At 42.5% G+C, this 19,678-nt stretch overlaps 1 protein-coding gene across 1 annotated transcript in view; it reads left to right on the top strand.

Moving 5' to 3' along the window:
• The first annotated feature begins 11,866 nt into the window (after positions 1–11,866).
• The window catches only part of LOC109866399 (transcription regulator protein BACH2), a 92,572-nt gene continuing 84,760 nt past the window's right edge, over positions 11,867–19,678 (top strand). The window contains exon 1 of the mRNA XM_020455067.2: positions 11,867–12,140. The gene's annotated coding sequence lies outside the window, so the exon portion shown is untranslated. The remainder of the gene's footprint in view (positions 12,141–19,678) is intronic.

The following is a 19,678-nucleotide window of genomic DNA, read 5'->3' as shown; positions in this document are numbered from 1 at the left end:
CCAAGCCGCACTGCTTCTTAACACAGTGCACATCCAACCCGGAAGCACCAATGTGTCAGATTAAACACTGTGCATCTGGCGACCTTGGTTAGCGCGCACTGCGCCTGGCCCGCCACAGGAGTCGCTGGTGCGCGATGAGACAAGGATATCCTACCGGCCAAACCCTCCCTAACCCGGACAACGCTAGGCCAATTGTGCGTCGCCCCACAGACCTCCCGGTCGCGGCCAGTTGCGACAGAGCCTGGGCGCGAACCTAGAGTCTCTGGTGGCACAGCTAGCGCTGCAGTACAGCGCCCTTAACCACTGCGCCACCCGGGAGGCCAGCTTAAAACTTCTTAGGGATGAGACAGGCTGAAATTCCGTTAACGGGATCGATTTGACAACAGCCAGTGAAAGTGCAGGGCGCCAAATTCAAACAACAGAAATGTCATAATTAAAATTCCTCAAACATACAAGTATTATACACCATTTTAAAGATAAATTTGTTGTTAATCGCACCACAGTGTCTGATTTGAAAAAGGCTTTACGACGAAAGCATACCATGCGATTATGTTAGGTCAGCACCTAGTCACAGAAAAACACAGCCATTTTTCCAGCCAAAGAGAGGAGTCACAAAAAGCAGAAATAGCGATAAAATTTATCACTAACCTCTGATGATCTTCATCAGATGACACTCATAGGACTTCATGTTAAACAATAGATGTATGTTTTGTTCGATAAAATTCATATTTATATCCAAAAATCTCAGTTTACTTTGGCACGTTATGTTCAGTAATGTTTTACTTCCAAAACATCCGGTAATTTTTCAGAGAGCCACGTCAATTTACAGAAATACTCATCATAAATGTTGATGAAAATACCAGTGTTATACCTGGAAATAAAGATATACTTCTTCTTAAATGCAACCGCTGTGTCAGATTTCAAAAAAGCTTTACGGAAAAAGCACACCATGCAATAATCTGAGTACAGCGCTCAGGCACCAAAACAAGACATATTGATACCCGCCATGTTGTGGAGTCAACAGAAGTCAGAAATAGGATTATAAATATTATCTTACCTTTGATGATCTTCATCAGAATGCACTCCCAGGAATCCCAGTTCCACAATAAATGTTTGTTTTGTTTGATAAAGTCCATCATGTATGTCCAAATACCTCCTTTTTGTTTGCGCGTTAAGTTCACAAATCCAAATTCATGAGGCGCAGGCACACTTAGTCCAAACGAAAAGTCAAAAAAGTTATATTGCAGTTCGTAGAAACATGTCAAACGATGTATAGAATCAATCTTTAGGATGTTTTTATCATAAATCTTCAATTATGTTTCAACCGGACAATTCCTTTGTCTTTAGAAATTAAAAGGAACGCAGCTAGCTCTCACGGCCGCACACATGACTTAGCTCATGGCATTCTGCCAGACACCTGGTTCAAACAGCTCTTATTCGCTCCCCCTTCACAGTAGATGCCTGAGACATGGTTCTAAAGACTGTTGACATCTAGTGGAGGCCTTAGGAAGTGCAATCGGACCAAATTTACACTGTATCTTGGATAGGCAAAGACTTGAAAACCTACAAACCTCAGATTTCCAACTTCCTGGATGGATTTTTTTCTCAGGTTTTTGCCTGCCATATGAGTTCTGTTATACTCACAGACATCAGTCAAACAGTTTTAGAAACTTCAGAGTGTTTTCTATCCAAATCTAATAGTATGCATACCTTATCTTCTGGGCCTGAGTAGCAGGCAGTTTACTCTGGGCACCTTATTCATCCAAGCTACTCAATACTGCCCCCCATCCATAAGACATTTTAAAGTAACTATTTGAAGGATTTCAAATACTATTTGAACCCAGATCTGGATGGCATCACGGCAAATGCTGTAATTTTAACATGTTGAGTAACCTTGCCTGAAACTTGAAGACTATTAGCTCCACAAGCTAACACCTTGGCTTAAGCTGAGCAGAGGCTATCAAAGTCTTGTGCTACGCATAACTAACCCAGTCAGTAACACCAGCAACCATCCAGCTCAGTCTCACCAAACATTTCCACTCTAAAATAACAACCAATCATTGACAATGCATTACCGCGAGGTTGATCGTTTCCGGTTCATTCCTTCCTGCAGGCTAGCAATTATGATTTACAAAATCAAGGTCAATCAAAATCTAAGTGTCTCAGAAAAGTATATCAGATTTCTTCAATCCTGGTATAGCCAACCAAAAAAACACGCCATCAGCCTCAGTTCTTTGAAATCGGTGGATCTGGTGCATTCAGAAATGGAGAGAAGATTTGACCAGAAAGGGCTAGGGATATCAGCAAGATGAGAGAAAAACATCATTAACGCTGCAAAAGGAAGCACAACTCAACTGGATGCACAGTCCTTTGACCCCCCCCCCCCCCCCCCATGCAGCTATACACAGACCACCTGCTGCTCTAAGTCCACATGTTGGGAGACATCACAAAAAATACCCCATGCAGCAGTCCCAGAGGATGCTTCATCTGTTAAGGTGGCGCCGAAGAGGATGGCTGACGTTTTACATGCCCGTAACCAATTGTGCTATTTTGTCCTTTTATTTTGCGTTATCTGTAAAAACATTTTAACTTGTTTTTTACATAATGTTGCTGCTACTGTCTCTTATGACCGAAAATAACTTCTGGACATGAGAACTGGGATTACTCACCACGAACTGGAAGAAGCATTTTCCTTTAACGAGCCCGACAAGAAAGATATACTGTTCTCCCGGGAACAGGCCCAGATCCCTGTCAGATTGGGCTGCCTTTTGAGAATCCGTAGGCGAGTGAGTAAACTGCCACTGCCATCAATTCTACTTGCTAACATGCAGTCATTGAAAAATAAAATTGATGACCTACGATTACGATTATCCTACCAATGGGACATTAAGAACTGTTTATGCAAACTCTCTCCAGAAGTTCAGTGAGGATCTCTGAATGATCCAATGTTGACCTAAATGACTAATGATGATAAATACAATCCACCTGTGTGTAATCAAGTCTCCGTATAAATGCACCTGCACTGTGATAGTCTCAGAGGTCCGTTAAAAGCGCAGAGAGCATCATGAAGAACAAGGAACACACCAGGCAGGTCCGAGATACTGTTGTGAAGAAGTTTAAAGCCGGATTTGGATACAAAAAGATTTCCCAAGCTTTAAACATCCCAAGGAGATAATATTGAAATGGAAGGAGTATCAGACCACTGCAAATCTACCAAGACCTGGCCTTCCCTCTAAACTTTCAGCTCATACAAGAAGAAGACTGATCAGAGATGCAGCCAAGAGGCCCATGATCACTCTGGATGAACTGCAGAGATCTACAGCTGAGGTGGGAGACTCTGTCCATAGGACAACAATCAGTCATATATTGCACAAATCTGGCCTTTATGGAAGAGTGGCAAGAAGAAAGCCATTTCTTAAAGATATCCATAAAAAGTGTTGTTTAAAGTTTGCCACAAGCCACCTGGGAGACACATCAAACATGTGGAAGAAGGTGCTCTGGTCAGATGAAACCAAAATTGAACTTTTTGGCAACAATGCAAAACGTTATGTTTGGCGTAAAAGCAACACAGCGCATCACCCTGAACACACCATCCCCACTGTCAAACATGGTGGTGGCAACATCATGGTTTGGGCCTGCTTTTCTTCAGCAGGGACAGGGAAGATGGTTAGAATTGATGGGAAGATGGATGGAGCCAAATACAGGACCATTCTGGAAGAAAACCTGATGGAGTCTGCAAAAGACCTGAGACTGGGACGGAGATTTGTCTTCCAACAAGACAATGATCCAAAACACAAAGCAAAATCTACAATGGAATGGTTCAAAAATAAACATATCCAGGTGTTAGAATGGCCAAGTCAAAGTCCAGACCTGAATCCAATCGAGAATCTGTGGAAAGAACTGAAAACTGCTGTTCACAAATGCTCTCCATCCAACCTCACTGAGCTCGAGCAGTTTTGCAAGGAGGAATGGGAAAAAATGTCAGTCTCTCGATGTGCAAAACTGATAGAGACATACCCCAAGCGACTTACAGCTGTAATCGCAGCAAAAGGTGGCGCTACAAAGTATTAACTTAAGGGGGCTGAATAATTTTGCACGCCCAATTTTTCAGTTTTTGATTTGTTAAAAAAGTTTGAAATATCCAATAAATGTCGTTCCACTTCATGATTGTGTCCCACTTGTTGTTGATTCTTCACAAAAAAATAAAGTTTTATATCTTTATGTTTGAAGCCTGAAATGTGGCAAAAGGTCGCAAAGTTCAAGGGGGCCGAATACTTTCGCAAGGCACTGTATGTCTGGTAAGACGAGGGGTGGGGATGTGTGTCTTTTGTCAATAACAGCTGGTGCGCAATGTCTAATATTGCTTGCCTTAAGTAGGATACCTTATGATAAACTGTAGACCACACTAGCTACCAAGAGAGTTCTCATCTATATTATTCGTAGCCATCTATTTACCACCACATTTACCACCGATGCTGGCAATAAGACCGCACTCAACCAACTCTATAAGGTCATAAGCAAAGAATAAAATGCTCACCCAGAAGCGGTGCTCCTAGTGGCCGGGGACTTTAATGCAGGCAAATTTAAATCCGTTTTTTCAAAAATTTTACCAGCATGTCACATGTGCTACCAGAGGGAAAAAAACTCTAGACCACCTTTACTCCACACAGAGAGATGCACACATAGCTCTAATCCGCCCTCCATTTGGACAATCTGACCATAATTCTATCCTCCTGATTCCTGCATACAAGCAAAAACTAAAGCAGGAAGTACCAGTTACTCGCTCAATACAGTAGTGGTCAGATGACGCAGATGCTACACTACAGGACTGTTTTGGCTAGCACAGACTGGAATATGTTCCTGGATTCATCCAATGGCATTCAGGAGTATACCACCTCAGTCATCGGCTTCATCAATAAGTGCATCGACGACGTCGTCCCCACAGTGACCGTACATACATATTCCAACCAGAAGCCATGGATTACAGGCAACATCCGCATCGAGCTAAAGGCTAGAGCTGCCGCTTTCAAGGAGCAGGACACTAATCCGGACACTTATAAGAAATCCCGCTATGTCCTCAGATGAACCATCAAACAAGAAAAGCATCAATACAGGATTAAGATTGAATCCTAATACACCGGCTCTGATGCTTGTCGGATGTGGCAGGGCTTGAAAACTATTACGGACTACAAAGGGAAACTCAGACACGAGCTGACTAGTGACGCGAGCCTACCAGACGAGCTAAATGTCTTTTATGCTCGCTTCGAGGCAAGCAACACTGAAGCATGCACGAGAGCACCAGCTGTTCTGGATGCCTGTGTGATAGTGGAGCGGGTCGAGAGTTTCAAGTTCCTTGGTGTCCACATCACCAACGATCTATCATTGTCCAAACACAGGAAGACAATCGTGAAGAGGGCACGACATAACCTATTCCCCCTCAGGAGACTGAAAAGATTTGGCATGGGTCCCCAGATCCTCCAAAAGTTCTACAGCTGCACCATCGAGAGCATCATGACCAGTTGTATCACCGCCTGGTATGGCAACTGCTCGGGATCTGATCGTAAGGCGCTACAGAGGGTAGTGCGTACGGCGCCAATACATGACTGGGGCCAAGCTTCCTGTAATCCAGGACCTATATAATAGGTGGTGTCAGAGGAAAGCCCATAAAAATGTCAGGGACTCCAGTCACCCAAGTCATAGACTGTTTTCTCTGCTACCGTACAGCAAGCGGTACTGGAACGCTACCTACATGTACAAATTGCCTCTAACCTGTACCCTGCACACTGACTCGGTAACGGTACCCCCTGTATATAGCCTAATTATTGTTATGATATTGTGTTACTTTTTATAATGTTTTACTTTAATTTGGTAAATATTTTCTTAACTCTTCTTGAACTGCACTGTTGGTTAAGGACTTGTAAGTAGGCATTTCACGTGTAAGGTCTACACTTGTTGTATTCGGCGAATGTGACAAATAAAGTTTGATTTGACTTGAACTCTGGCCCAACTTCACCCACAAACGAGAGGTCTCTTTAGAGAAGTAGAAACCCTAATCAAACTGTTCCTCTGTCTTCCGATCGCTGTCCCGTCCTCGGAGAGGATAGTGTGTTGCCTACTCTTGTGCTTTATGCGCAAAAGCTTGTGGATAGTATGGTGTTGGCTACTGAAATTAGTCAACTGTGCTTCTTCTCTTTAATGCAGTTGTTGTGGTTTGTTGAGCAATTATTTCTAACAATTGTGTGCTTTGGTGGGAGGTTCTGTTGATAAGTGGGTAAACTGTGCTGGATTTAGTTGGGTGGCATCGGTCCAATTCTGCATGGCGAGTTCTCGGCTCTGTTTTGTAAGCGGTGCGCTCATGATTTACGCTCTTATCTATTCAGTTGTGATGGTTAGTAGTCGGACACTTTCTCTGCTGTATGATACACAGTTTAGTTTGAGTTTAGTCGGGTCTCTCTCTCTCCATCCTATGGCCCTCTCCCCATCTCTCTCTCTCTCTGCCTCTTTTCTTCTCTCCACCTTGTGGTGGATATCAAGTGATCTGGAGTAGTGCTCACAATTAGCCTTTCACTTTTTCGTGCTCGATCGATCGAGGTGAGCACTTTTTTACACGATGGCTTGCATAGATGTCCATGGTCCTGAAACCATCTCTCACATACACCCATTGTAATTATGCAATACCAAGAAATATGTGTGCTGTTCACAACAGGCTTTTTTTGCAAACAGCCATGATATGAAATTAACTTGGGCGGCAGTGATACTTTTACCAAGTCTTGTCCTACTAATCACATTGGGAATAGTATGTTGTTGTAAGTCTGCATAGATGCATGCAATGCTTTATTATAAAGGTGATATATTTTTGATGGTATTTAAAAAAAAACTCAAAACAACTTCCCGTGGCTATGCACCGTACCCAACCCTATGACGCACCAAATACAGAACAGGCTTGGAGCAGAACACGGTCAGCGTTGCCCTTGTAACAGTTTAGGGACAAAGTGCCTTATTCATGGCCACCAAGGCAGTAGGGGATTGCACCTGAAAAGTGATTTAAGTGTAATTAAACTTATCTGAGACCTAAAGATTTGTGTAAGCTCCCTGATCTAATGCTTAAGCTTAGCAGGGTAACACAGTCTTGTGGCCTGCAGGAGACCTACACTACATGACCAAAAGTATGTGGACGACCTGCTTGTCGAACATCTCATTCCATTAATATGGAGTTGGTCCCCCCTTTGCTGCTATAACAGCCTCCACTCTTCTGCGAAGGCTTTCCATTAGATGTTGAAACATTGCTGAGGGGACTTGCTTCTATTCAGCCACAAGAGCATTAGTGAGGTCGGGCACTGATGTTGGGTGATTAGGCCTGGTTCCAAGTCAGCATTCCAATTCCTCCCAAAGGTGTTCGATGCTGTGCAGGTCAGGGCTCTGTGCAGGCCAGTCAAGTTCTTCCACACCGATCTTGACAAACCATTTCTGTATGGACCTCACCTTGTGCAATGGGGCATTGTAATGCTGAAACAGGAAAGGGCCATCCCCAAACTGTTGCCACGAAGTTGGAAGCACAGAATCGTCTAGAATGTCATTGCATGCTGTAGCATTAAGATTTCCCTTCACTGGAACTAAGGAGGCTAGCCCGAACCATGAAAAACAGCCTCAGACCATTATTCCTCCTTCACCAAACTTTACAGTTGGCACTATGCATTCTGGCAGGTAGTGTTCTCCTGGCATCCGCCAAACCCAGATTCGCCCGTCGGACTGCCAGATGGTGAAACGTGATTCTATTCTTCAGAGTCCAATGGCTGCAAGCTTTACACCACTTCAGTCAACACTTGGCAACTAACGCTTGGCATTACGCATGGTGATCTTAGGCTTTTGTGCAGCTGCTCGGCCATGGAGAGCCATTTCATGAAGATCCCGACTAACAGTTATTGTGCTGACGTTGCTTCAAGAGGCAGTTTGGAACTTGGTAGTGAGTGTTGCAACCGAGGACAGACGATTTTTAGGTGCTGCGCGCTTCAGCACTTAGCAGTCCCATTCTGTGAGCTTGTGTTGCCTACCACTTTGTGTCTGAGTCGTTGTTGCTACAAGACATTTTCACTTCACAATAACAGCACTTACAGTTGACCGGGGCAGCTCTAGAAGGGCAAAAATGTTATGAACTGTTGTTGGAAAGGTGGCATCCTATGACAGTGCCACGTTGAAGGTCACTAAGCTCTTCAGTAAGGCCATTCTACTGCCAATATTTGTCTATGGAGATTACATGGCTATGTGCTAGATTTTATACACCTGTCAGCAACGGGTATTGCTGAAAAGCCAAATCCACTCATTTGAAGGGTTGTCCACATACTTTTGTATATATAGTGTATGTTAGACACCAGTCTGTCCCATTGGTGCTGTGACCTGGATAGGTATCTGTGAGGAGTTGAAATGGGTGGTGGGGTGTAATGAAGGTGGTTCTGTAAACTATTCTTGCTGTGTGTTTAGAAACCTTTTTTGATACCTAAAGATATTAATTTGGTAGTAACTGTAAGGCCAGTAACTGTACGGTTGCCGTTTTGGGCTGACAGGCAAAATCTGGCAGGTGTGAGCCAGACAGTTGCTGGTGTCATTGACTAAGTTCAAACTTGGGTCACTTGTTACCTTGCCGAACTATAGGCAAGGTAACTATAGGGGGGGGGGGGGCAAACAACCAGAGGTTTGCTGGTTTGAATCCCAAGTCCGATTGGAAAAATCTAGTCTTTGTGAACCGGCAAATGGAGGGTTTCTGGTGTCTAATCCTAGATGCCATATTCTGTCATTGTGCCCTTGAGAAAGGCACAACCACAAAACGGCTCTAAAGTGTAAGATTTTTGTATCTTGGGGGGGGCTAACACAAGTCTTCAGGTCTCACACGAGGTTACTCCAAACTACAGATGTAGGATATTAATTACACCAGATTCTCACAGCAGGAAAATAATCATGCAGCAACAGGAAATGTGAACTATTGTGTGAATTCTAATTAATATACATTTTTGTAGAAAAATCAAGTCAAAAACAAGGTGATCAAATTAAGATCCTATATCTGTACCAAACCACCTCTGTTATACTTCCAGGCACAGACTAGATTCTAATCCGGGTCTCTCTAACTCGGTCTACCACAAGGTCTCAAGCAAGGTACTCATCCTGATATATGGGTACTGTGATAGCAAAAAGGCATATTCCAGTTGAACAATGCCCAGGATTCAATTTGAGTCTTGGAAGAGCTGCGTTGTAGCACGGTTGACATTAAAGGTTTGAGCGGACATCTGCAGTGTTTACTGAATCTTCGCGACAAGAGTCAAATTGCCTTTAAATGGTGGATAGCCTGAATCACAGCCTAAATTGAACCAGGGGTGGCAGGTAGCCTAGTGGTTAGAGCATTGGACTAGTAACCAAAAGGTTGCAATATCAAATCCCCAAGCTGACACGGTAAGAATCTGTCATTCTGCCCCTGAACAAGGCAGTTTAACCTACTGTTCCTAGGCCGTCATTGAAAATAAGATTTTTTTATGAACTGACTTAATAAAAATAATAAATAATAAATAATAAATAAATCAAATAAAGTAATGATGTGTTCTATTGAAACTTTTATTCGAAAAATGAATGTCAGGAATGGTTTTGTAAAGGTTTCATGAATGCCAATCTATAATCAAGTGGAGTGTTACCCCGTGTGTGTGTGTGTGTGTGTGTGTGTGTACATTTCAATGTGTGCTTGTGATTGCCTCGACATTGTGCAGGAATATCCCTAGTATAATGTGCATGAGTTTGTTTGTGTTGTAATTGGCAGTGGGTGGTGACATGTGCATCAAACTGAGGAAAGTACAAGGCGACATAAAAGCATTTATTTGGTATGCTATTACTTGATTGAAGTTATTCAATTATTCATCAGAAAAGATGCTCCTCACTGATTCATGTGATAACCACCTGTTAATGTACTGACGTATTACGTTTAGCAGGAAAAGTTCTCACGTTAAAGGTCATCATTTTATTATGTCAACAGGCAAGTTATCTTAACCGTTTCACAACATAACAAATCTAAAAGGTATTACCAATAGAAAAGTTATTATATTAACGCTGTTCGTACATTAACCCCCCCCCCCCCCGAGTCTACCATAGTTTACATGAAGATCAGTACATTGTCTGATCTAGTCTGCTGTCTAACATACCATTGCAAGCCTGGCAAGAGGCTGCTCTGAGCCTGTCTACTTGGAATCAATTGTCCCTATCCGTGGGAGTGTGCTGAACTATCCAATAACTATGCAATCCTTTGTCATTTCCAGAGATATCCCTTGCAGGGAATGTGTTTTACTGTTTGTGATGCTGTGCAGCTGAAAGTATTGAGAAATATCCCCACAGGCATCTATGAAAATCATCATGCATTTATTGTTTGCAGGAATCATCTTTTTGAGGAGCACACAGATGCTCAGGCAGGCTTCTAGATGAATTGTGATATTAGTTTGTTGAGTTGTGGAATAGAACTGGGGGAACAGTATAGACCAACACTAGGCCCACATTTCAGGTTTCATGTCCCTGTGCAATACATCTCAAATAACATGTTTAATGTTTTTTCTTCCATTTCAAATGTAAGTCTTATGTCACTCATAATAATACGTTGTTCCCATATTGCTCTGCTGTTGCATAAACAAATGCCTGTTGGTATTTTGATGTCCCTAACCACAAGTGAGACACGTGCAGCAACATGGGGGTGTTACAGCACTCAATGAGTGCCACTGTAAAATGTCGAGTGAGTGAACCGAATGTATTGGGATGAAAACTAAAAGCTGTCTGTAAGCATCATGATCATGCATAATTACACGCAAACTCCCCTGAGGAAGAATCTTACATTATAAATGAAAACATTTCCAGCCAAAGCTCTCTTGTACAAACAGTATGTGGGCTGATCCAGAACAAAACGTGCCTGAGTAACATGCCTCATGTTCTACCGCCAGCTTCCCTCCATGCCTACACCTTGGTCCTGAACCACAACATGGGTTTACATGTTCATGATCTACTTAAACTCTTGTAAGAATGTATGTTCTCTCTAGTAAAAGGAAGTTGCCGTTCTAGAATCGAACTGTAGGTTAGGCTATTCTTTGTTCCTTGATTTGGACATTTGCGTTGGTAATAACGTAATTATAAGTATATTATTCAATTCAAAAGGCTGGTGTCTTGTATCTGGTTTAAATATCCTCCTTTGTAAAGGAATATATATTTAGAACTGTAACTATGCCCATCCTTGCATGTTCCTTAATTGCCCTGTATATTGTATTAGTCATGGCAATATACGGGTTCCATCACAGGCTGTATCACAACTGGCTGGGATGGGAAGTCCCATAGGGCAGCGCACAATTATTTTTTATTTAACTAGGCAAGTCTGTTAAGAACACATTTGTATTTTCAATGACGGCCTAGGAACAGTGGGTTAACTGCCTTGTTCAGGGGCAGAACGATAGATTTTTACCTCCTCAGTTGGGGATTCGACCTTACAACCTTTCGGTTACAAGTCCAACGCTCTAACCACTACCGTGTCGTCCGGGTTAAGGGTGGGTTTGACCGGAGTAGGCCGTCATTGTAAATAAGAATTTGTTCTTAACTGACTTGCCTAGTGAAGTAAAGGTAAAATAAAATATAAAAAATACAACTGCTCATATAGACAGAGGCTGCTTGGACAGATTAGGGTCGCGCGCTGCGCGCACTCGAAATAGGAATTCACAAACCTCAACTGCGGATATTTTTTTTGAGTATGTGCCTACTGCCCGGGGCGCCAACGCAATCTGCACGGCGTAATGTTGTGAATGAGGGATAGAATGACGTCAGTGGCCCAATGTCAACAATGTAGCCATTCAGAGTAGGCGTTCCATTCGAGTGTAATAAACAGCCGAGACGGAGCAGCACGCTGCACAGGATCATCACACACACTGACATTTGCTGAAGAAGAACAACAACACTTTTTATAACCACAAAACTTAATTTAAAAAAAGAAAGAAATAAACGAAACGTGTAAAGTAAAGGTATTCTCCCTGCAGTCGGGGGCTTTAGGAAACTGCAAGGAAGTCACCATGTGATAAAAAGTATTTGGTAAACGGACAAAAAGGTTGGATTACAAGAAAACAAGCGAAAGTTAAAAGGTGAGCTGCATGCATATTTCAACCTTTTTACTGAAATGTGTTATCGAATGTCTTAGTTATTTAATTATTGTGCAAGTGCTCGAATAGACTATATATAGTATGTTTATAACGGCGAATGGAGTTCCAAACTTATACGGTGAGAGGACTGTTCATGTTTGGAGTTCGAAGATATGAAAACCTCTCCAAAATAATACATGCGTAAATCTCCAACACTTGGCGGCATGCATCTGATCATTTTTGTCTGGTTGTAGCTATTAGCCTAGTTTTGATTGTGAACACTCGTTTTAAGAGTGAAACATAAGGCTATACCACATCCTGTTATGATCTGAGTCAGTCCGATTTGAGCTCCCTCCGATTTGAGAGTAGTGAATGCATTGCTATCCTGGAGGAGGAGGAGGCACGTCTGGGTTAGGCATGACTCTTGTTTTCGCTGAGAGAAAAGAAGCTGTCACTTGCAAAGACCTTAACCGTTTAATGGGCCATGGCAAAGGCAAATACCCTCAGTCCGAATTCCCGCCCTCATTCACTGCAGAAATGAACTCGGAGTGATTCAAATGTGCAATGCAATTAAACTTACGAGTATAGCTTACACATTAACGATTAGGCTACTCTAACTGACAAATTCCATTGACGATAATAATGATTATGATTAGTATCATTATTGTTAGGCTAGTATTATGTTATTATATTCTTTAAAGCTACTTAATGTGCTTCTGCGACGAATCGGATGTTTAAAAAAGAATTTACTCGCATACATTTTACACCGTAACTTGTTGCTTTTGAGTAACAAAAGCAATTTGGCAACAGTTGGCTGAACTGCACTCATGTAAAACTAGTATCCATTATACTACAATCACCCCATTAATCCACAGAAAATCAGCGAAATATTTGCTGTGTAAGGACTGCGAGTTTTATTTGGTTCAGCAGCCAATGCAATCGGCTCAATAGCCCGAGGGTGCCATTTAAAGAGCCAGAACATATATTTCAGTGAAACTGGGGGAATGTGATCCCCCCTCGCCATATTTGCATTATAGTCCTAACTCAAGTTTAATTGGGGTTACATGTGTTTACAATAGTTCATATCCTCAGTCTGGTCTCATAGCAGCCCAGCATTTCCTACAGCAATGTGGTTTGAGAAACGATATACTGTATAGCCTACCTGCCACAAAAGCTTCGCCTTTACCCACGGACGGTCCTCGTGCTTTGTCATCGCTCACTTTGCATTGGCAACAACGTGGAGGGCATTATTGCCGTTATACATATTTAGCCTATTTCCCATAATTTCATTATTTCTATTCAATGTTTTTATTGACGTTTTAATTGACGATGGGATAATTGGTGCAGTGACTTAGCGGCTTTGTTTGTCCTCATCTTGAAATCACCGACGGACAGCGGCTCTGATCAGTCCATTAGGCTACTATAGTTTACACACCATCTCTCTCGCATGCTGTGCAAAAGCGACATCGTTTGCTGCGCTCGGCTGTAATAAGAACGTGTCATGTGTGTTCTCTCCGCGACGCACATTTAGGCTATCTGGGATTGCGATGCGTTGGCTATTTCCAAAGAATGACACCATAGCCTTACAAAACAACTAAATCTTCATCTCTAACATCAGCCATGTGTTGTCAAATGAGAATATGTCTGTAAAAATAAGCGCTGCGTTTCAAATGAACGATGTTGACATTTTAATGCGGTGTTACCGCAGTTTGTAGCCTATAGCAGTGTGACATGCACCTAGAGGATCAAGACATTCCTTTGTCTACTAGTGCATTTCAACCTTACTGCTCATGGCACAACAGTGGCTGATTGTGCCATGAATATGCGCGTTGAAAATATGTTTTCAGTGATCATTCATGATTTGGACTGATGTATGTCATTTTGAAAACGAATTTCCCATTAAATTGAGCCTCAACGCTTGAGAAGGCTATAACACCATTATAACTCATAGGCCTAGGTATAGGCTATCTAATTGGATTACATTTCCTCTGTTCTTGAACCAAGAAACACAACAGTAGAAAATATACACTTTTAAACTATGCTTTTATCCCATTGGTGTAATTGATGCGCATTTTATCAATCAATATGGCAATGTACGCTATGTAGCACTTGTGTAATCATGTGCTGCAGATATGATGCCATTGTTCTGCCGTCTTTATCTTCTGAACATGCGCACGCTTCCCCTATTAGTGTCAGTGTATGCTTCACTTACCCAGTGAATCTGAATCTATCATTTGAGGCATTGACAGTGAATCTTGGCTGGATACAGTATATGATGCAATATCACACCAACAACCTACATCAGACATTATATAGCCTATTTTTTTTTTTTTTAATTTTGTGCTTTGATGAATTTGTTTTGGTTGGAACATTTCTTTCCTTTATACGTTTTTTGTTGTTGTTGCATTATTGTAACTGTTTTCAACAGCATCATTTTACAGTCAAAGTAATTATGAGAGTCAGTTACTTCTATTACCTAGAAGACGAAGAAGAAAAAAGCACATACCTTATATTCCAATATTATCATAAAATCACAAGTTTCCCTCACAACTCACCGTTTATCACATAATGACAGACATGATGACTGGTCAATGTCCCTCTCATGCGGGGATAGACTATTAGGGAAGTTGTCTGAATTTGACTGCCCCCGTCTCAAATGGCACCCTTTTCCATACATAGTGCACTACATTTGACTTACTGTTGACGTGGTCAAATGTCGTGCACTATGTAGGAAATAGGGTGCCATTTGTGACGTAAACAGATTGTTTGAGGATCCACACATAATGAGTCCCAATAGGGTTCCCTCCCAGCGCCTAACCACCGCTGAAATCCCACACTTGAACCAGATCTCTTCACCTGACACCGTTTGTCCCTCCCATGCAGACTTTCCATTCTCATTCCACAGTCCTTAAACGGAGAAGTACCAGGCCTACATACTAACTCATACATACTAACTCATACATACTAACTCATACATACTAACTCATACATACTAACTCCTCTTTGTGTTTCCTTTGCTTTGTGGTAATCAGCCTCAACTGTGTTCCAACAATAATGGTGTCTTATGTTGCCATGCTAGCAATGCCCTGTACCTTGCATGTAGAGGGAGAGTAGCAACAGTGCTGAACTTTCTCCATTTATAGACAATTTGTCTTACCGCAGACAGATGAACATCAAGGCTTTTAGAGATACTTTTGTAGCCCTTTCCAGCTTTATGCAAGTCTTCTGAGATCTCTTTTGTTTGAGGCATGGTTCACATCAGTCAATGCTTCTTGTGAATAGCAAACTCACATTTTGTGAATGTTTTTTATAGGGCAGGGCAGGCCAACATCTCCAATCTCATCTCATTGATTGGACTCCAGGTTAGCTGACTCCAGACTCCAATGAGCTTTTGGAGAAGTCATTAGCCTAGGGGTTCACATACATTTTCCAACCTACACTGTGAATGTTTAAATTATGTATTCAATATCATTTGTGTGTTATTAGTTTAAGCACACTATGTTTGTCCATTGTTGTGACTCAAATTTGATGACCAATTTATGCAGAAATACAGGTAATTCCAAAGGCTTCACATACTTTTTCTTGCCACTGTAGATATTAGGTATATTATGCACATGAATGGAACTGTCTGTAGGAAAATAAATAGGTGTTTTTTTACAAGGGAACAATCAAAAGGCAAATTAAATGTATCTGTCTTGAGCAAGTTTTCACACATACAACTTTGTTTTCGGCATCATTAAAGGGGCAGTCTGTAGCTGCAACATACATTTTTTGACATATAAATTATGAATGCTATATAATTATAGATGTCTCATGAGTTTAGTTCAACTGTCACACCCCATCAGAACCCAAAATATAAGCTTGTTTAACTCAAATGTATGTAGACATTGTCAATGTAAACAAACCCTGTAATAGCCTCAAAATGTGCTTATAATCATTTAAAACATAGAATAAAACTATAATTTTGAGATCTTGGATGGTCAGTCCTTGCATCCATAGCTTTGACTATGAATGTGATAGTGGTTACATTTTCTCCAGGCCCATCCTTCAGCTTTTTACCAAAACAGAGGCGGGGATTCCCTTTTTTAATTGTTTCAACTGCGGATTGCCACGCTAAGGGGTTGTTCTCATCCCTCCAGGCATTTTGAGTAACCCCTACCAGCAAAAACCCAACATCTCTAATCACAGTCTTGAGTACGAAAAAAAAACGTGTTCCCATAGTTCACCTACGTCAGCACAAAGGCATGTTTGTTATACTGGGCTCCAGCCAGTGGGAGCCATAGATGGGACAGCACTGCTGGGAGAACTCTAAGATCATGCAACTCAGGCCAAGGGCTTTGATTTATTTCTCTCTCTCTCTCTCTCTCTCTCTCTCTCTCTCTCTCTCTCTCTCTCTCTCTCTCTCTCTCTCTCTCTCTCTCTTTCCTGGGTGTTTTGTTCCTCCTCTCCCACTGTCCGGGGCAGTGATGCTTACTGACATTATCATGCACCATGTAAAATCAGACTTCATTATCGTGCCAGATCCAGCTCCATCTGCGGTTGCAAAAGCCCTCCATGAAACAGCCCCGTGTTGCCTGCCCCTCACTGTGTTCCCTTCCAGTTCACTGCACCTATCCGGTGTATGTGACAATAAAACATATCACAGACAGAGTGCCAAAAACACATCACACGCAAAACGCTACAGGCACGATACTGATTGCTATGTTTTGCTTGGAGTTTTTATACGGCCTGCGAGAGATTATCAAGACCCCTAAATAACCCCGGTGACTGTGTCCTCAGACTGTCTGTGATCAACTGCTGTATTTTCCACCAGGATGAGAGTGACTGACTAGATCACCTCAGAGCCCCACCACGTGGCCCCAGGCCTTGATGCAGACAGTTAACTTAATGCTCATTAGGAACCCATCCCGTGATCATCCATTACTTTTTAATTGTGCAAAACGGATTTCAGGAAACTAACTTACTCACATTTGGTCTGAATTGGGCTTAAGCGAAAACAACCGAGACTAGAGACGATGATGGAACCACTAGTCACATAAAATAATAGACATCCAATGAAGTGAATCACTCAAGGAGAAGTAGTAATGAGGCCTTTCAGATCACTTTGCAGTGATGTCTTTGTTCAGAAGTTAATTGGAAGACGCCACCGTGTTTGATCACTTTCCCTAATGGGCGCTCGGCATGGCTGTGTGCTTGGAGGTGCTGTGTGCTTGGAAGTGTCCTCCTCACATTGCTGGATCCTCTGGTTTCCTTTGTGAAGTGTAGAGAGGGCTGGGGGAGAGTGAGGAGCGGGCGTGGTAAAGCCGGCACAGCTGCCATTTGGACACGGTGAGCCCCTCACAGAAAAGGCGCCAGCATATGAGTGTTCTCGCGCTCTCTGGTGAGACAAGACTATGCCAAGGAGTGGGCTTGCAGTGCTCTCAGCCTCAAGTGTCACTGAAGAGCCTCAATGATCAGCTCTTATCTGAGGGCAAAGGCGTGAGTATCATGCCAAAGGAGTCCCTTTCAGCTCCTGCTCGACAGTACGACTGTTGTTGCATTGGTGATGGGATACAAGTATGCTTCTTAAATGGGAAGTCAATACCAACACCTGCATTTCCTGTCCAGTTCCATTGAAATCAAACCCCTTTTTTCGGTTCCACTTGTAGATGTATAGCGATGGCATTCAGTGTCACTGTCAATGTCTGTTTTAATGATGCTTTCACACCATTGTTTTCTGTGCATTTGCTCATTTGTATATCTTCTTATGGTATCACGTGAGAGTGCATGGCTACATGTCTTAAAATTTAGCATTTAAATGTAGGCTGTGCATGTTTTCACCAGCCCTGCCACTGTGTGTGGTCCTCTCCTCTTAAGCATCAGAGGACTTGAGTGACGTACGTGATGCAAGTCATTTTTCTCTGTAGTTGACTCGGAAAATGGCGGCATAGGAACCACATCAAGAGCCTCAGCTGGGCCTATTTGTCTGACTGTGTCAGCAGCACAGTTACAGTCCAACATGCACCAGGCAGGCATTGGTTCTTTACCAGAACCACATCCAGCTAAGGAACGGCCAAAGAGCAAATGCACCAGTGTGTCATGGGAGTAGTTGTATAATTTAGATGACAAACCCCTGTCTGCATTTTGTTTCGTTTCCTAAGCCTTTGTTAGTGTTCCTAAGATGCCTGTTCTATACTTAGAGCAAAGCAAAACACCCAGTTCTGTTCCAGGTGTTGTCTACTCCCTTGGGGGCCTTCCTCTCACAGTGGTGATGACATGCATGTTACACACCTTATCAAATTAGGGCTGTTTTGCTGTGAATTTGAGGCAGAAGAACTGGATCTTGTCTGCAGGGTGTCTGTGTTGTGTATGGGGAACGCAATAGATCATACTCCTCCTAGTTAAATTTAGAGCCATCCCCTCCCGCCTGTCAGCATTTTCCATCTGCAGCAGCTGAGTCAAATGCGGAGGCGAACCGGAGCCCCTCTGACCGATGACCGACCGCTCACTCATCCACCCAGTCAACCTCCCATTACTAAACCAACCAACTTACACTGCCTTACTTTCAGCTCCTAGTGGAGCAGAGGGGCTCAACAGTCCGATTTATGGCATCTAGACGTTTTATTAATCACTCGCCTGCCTGTCTCTAAATTACTCAGCGCGTCCTCATTCATGACTTGTTTTACACTGCTAATGCTTTCCTCTTCAATAGTTCAAAGCATGAGTCTGCGAGGGCTACTCTTTTTTTTGTGAAGGTTACCCTCTATCTCTGTCGGACGCTAACTGATTGTGTTGTGGCCACAGCCTGACACGATGTCAGGACAAAAGAATTCTGTTCTGTTGTCTTCCTATTTAGCCTGAGGTCATATCCTTGCTGTTATCCCTGTGACAATCTCTTTTGTTCTGCTGGTGTTCAGCATTATACAGGACGTATTGTTGTGCAGAGAAATGTGCAGCACATCAATGAGGGGTGTGCCAGAAAGCTAATGTGTGGGCTTTAAGTAGAGTTAAGCTGTATCTCTGCACAGGGTCTACACAAACCTGTGAGGGAGGACATACAGTCAGAGTCACACGAGTGGCACACATGAATCACATCAACTATTGCATGTCAACATCATGCTTTGACGTAATATACAGTGGCTTGCGAAAGTATTCACCTCCCTTGGCATTTTTCCTTTTTTGTTGCCTTACAACCTGGAATTAAAATATATCTTTTGTGGGGGTTGTATCATTTGATTTACACAACATGCCTACCACTTTGAAGATGTTAAATATTTTTTATTTATTGTGAAACAAACAAGAAATAAGACAAAAAAACGGAAAAATTGAACATGCATCACTATTCACAGCTGCAAGTCTCTTGAGGTGTGTCTCTATAAGTTTGGCACATCTAGCCACTGGGAGTTTTGCCCATTCTTCAAGGAAAAACTGCTCCAGCTCCTTCAAGTTGGATGGGTTCCGCTGGTGTACAGCAATCTATAAATCATATCACAGATTCTCAATTGGTTTAAGGTCGGGGCTTTGACTAGGCCATTCCAAGACGTTTAAATGTTTCCCCTTAA

Source organism: Oncorhynchus kisutch, linkage group LG21 (genome assembly GCF_002021735.2).
Source record: "Oncorhynchus kisutch isolate 150728-3 linkage group LG21, Okis_V2, whole genome shotgun sequence".
Lineage (NCBI taxonomy): Eukaryota > Metazoa > Chordata > Actinopteri > Salmoniformes > Salmonidae > Oncorhynchus > Oncorhynchus kisutch.
This window is presented reverse-complemented; position numbering and strand designations above follow the sequence as displayed.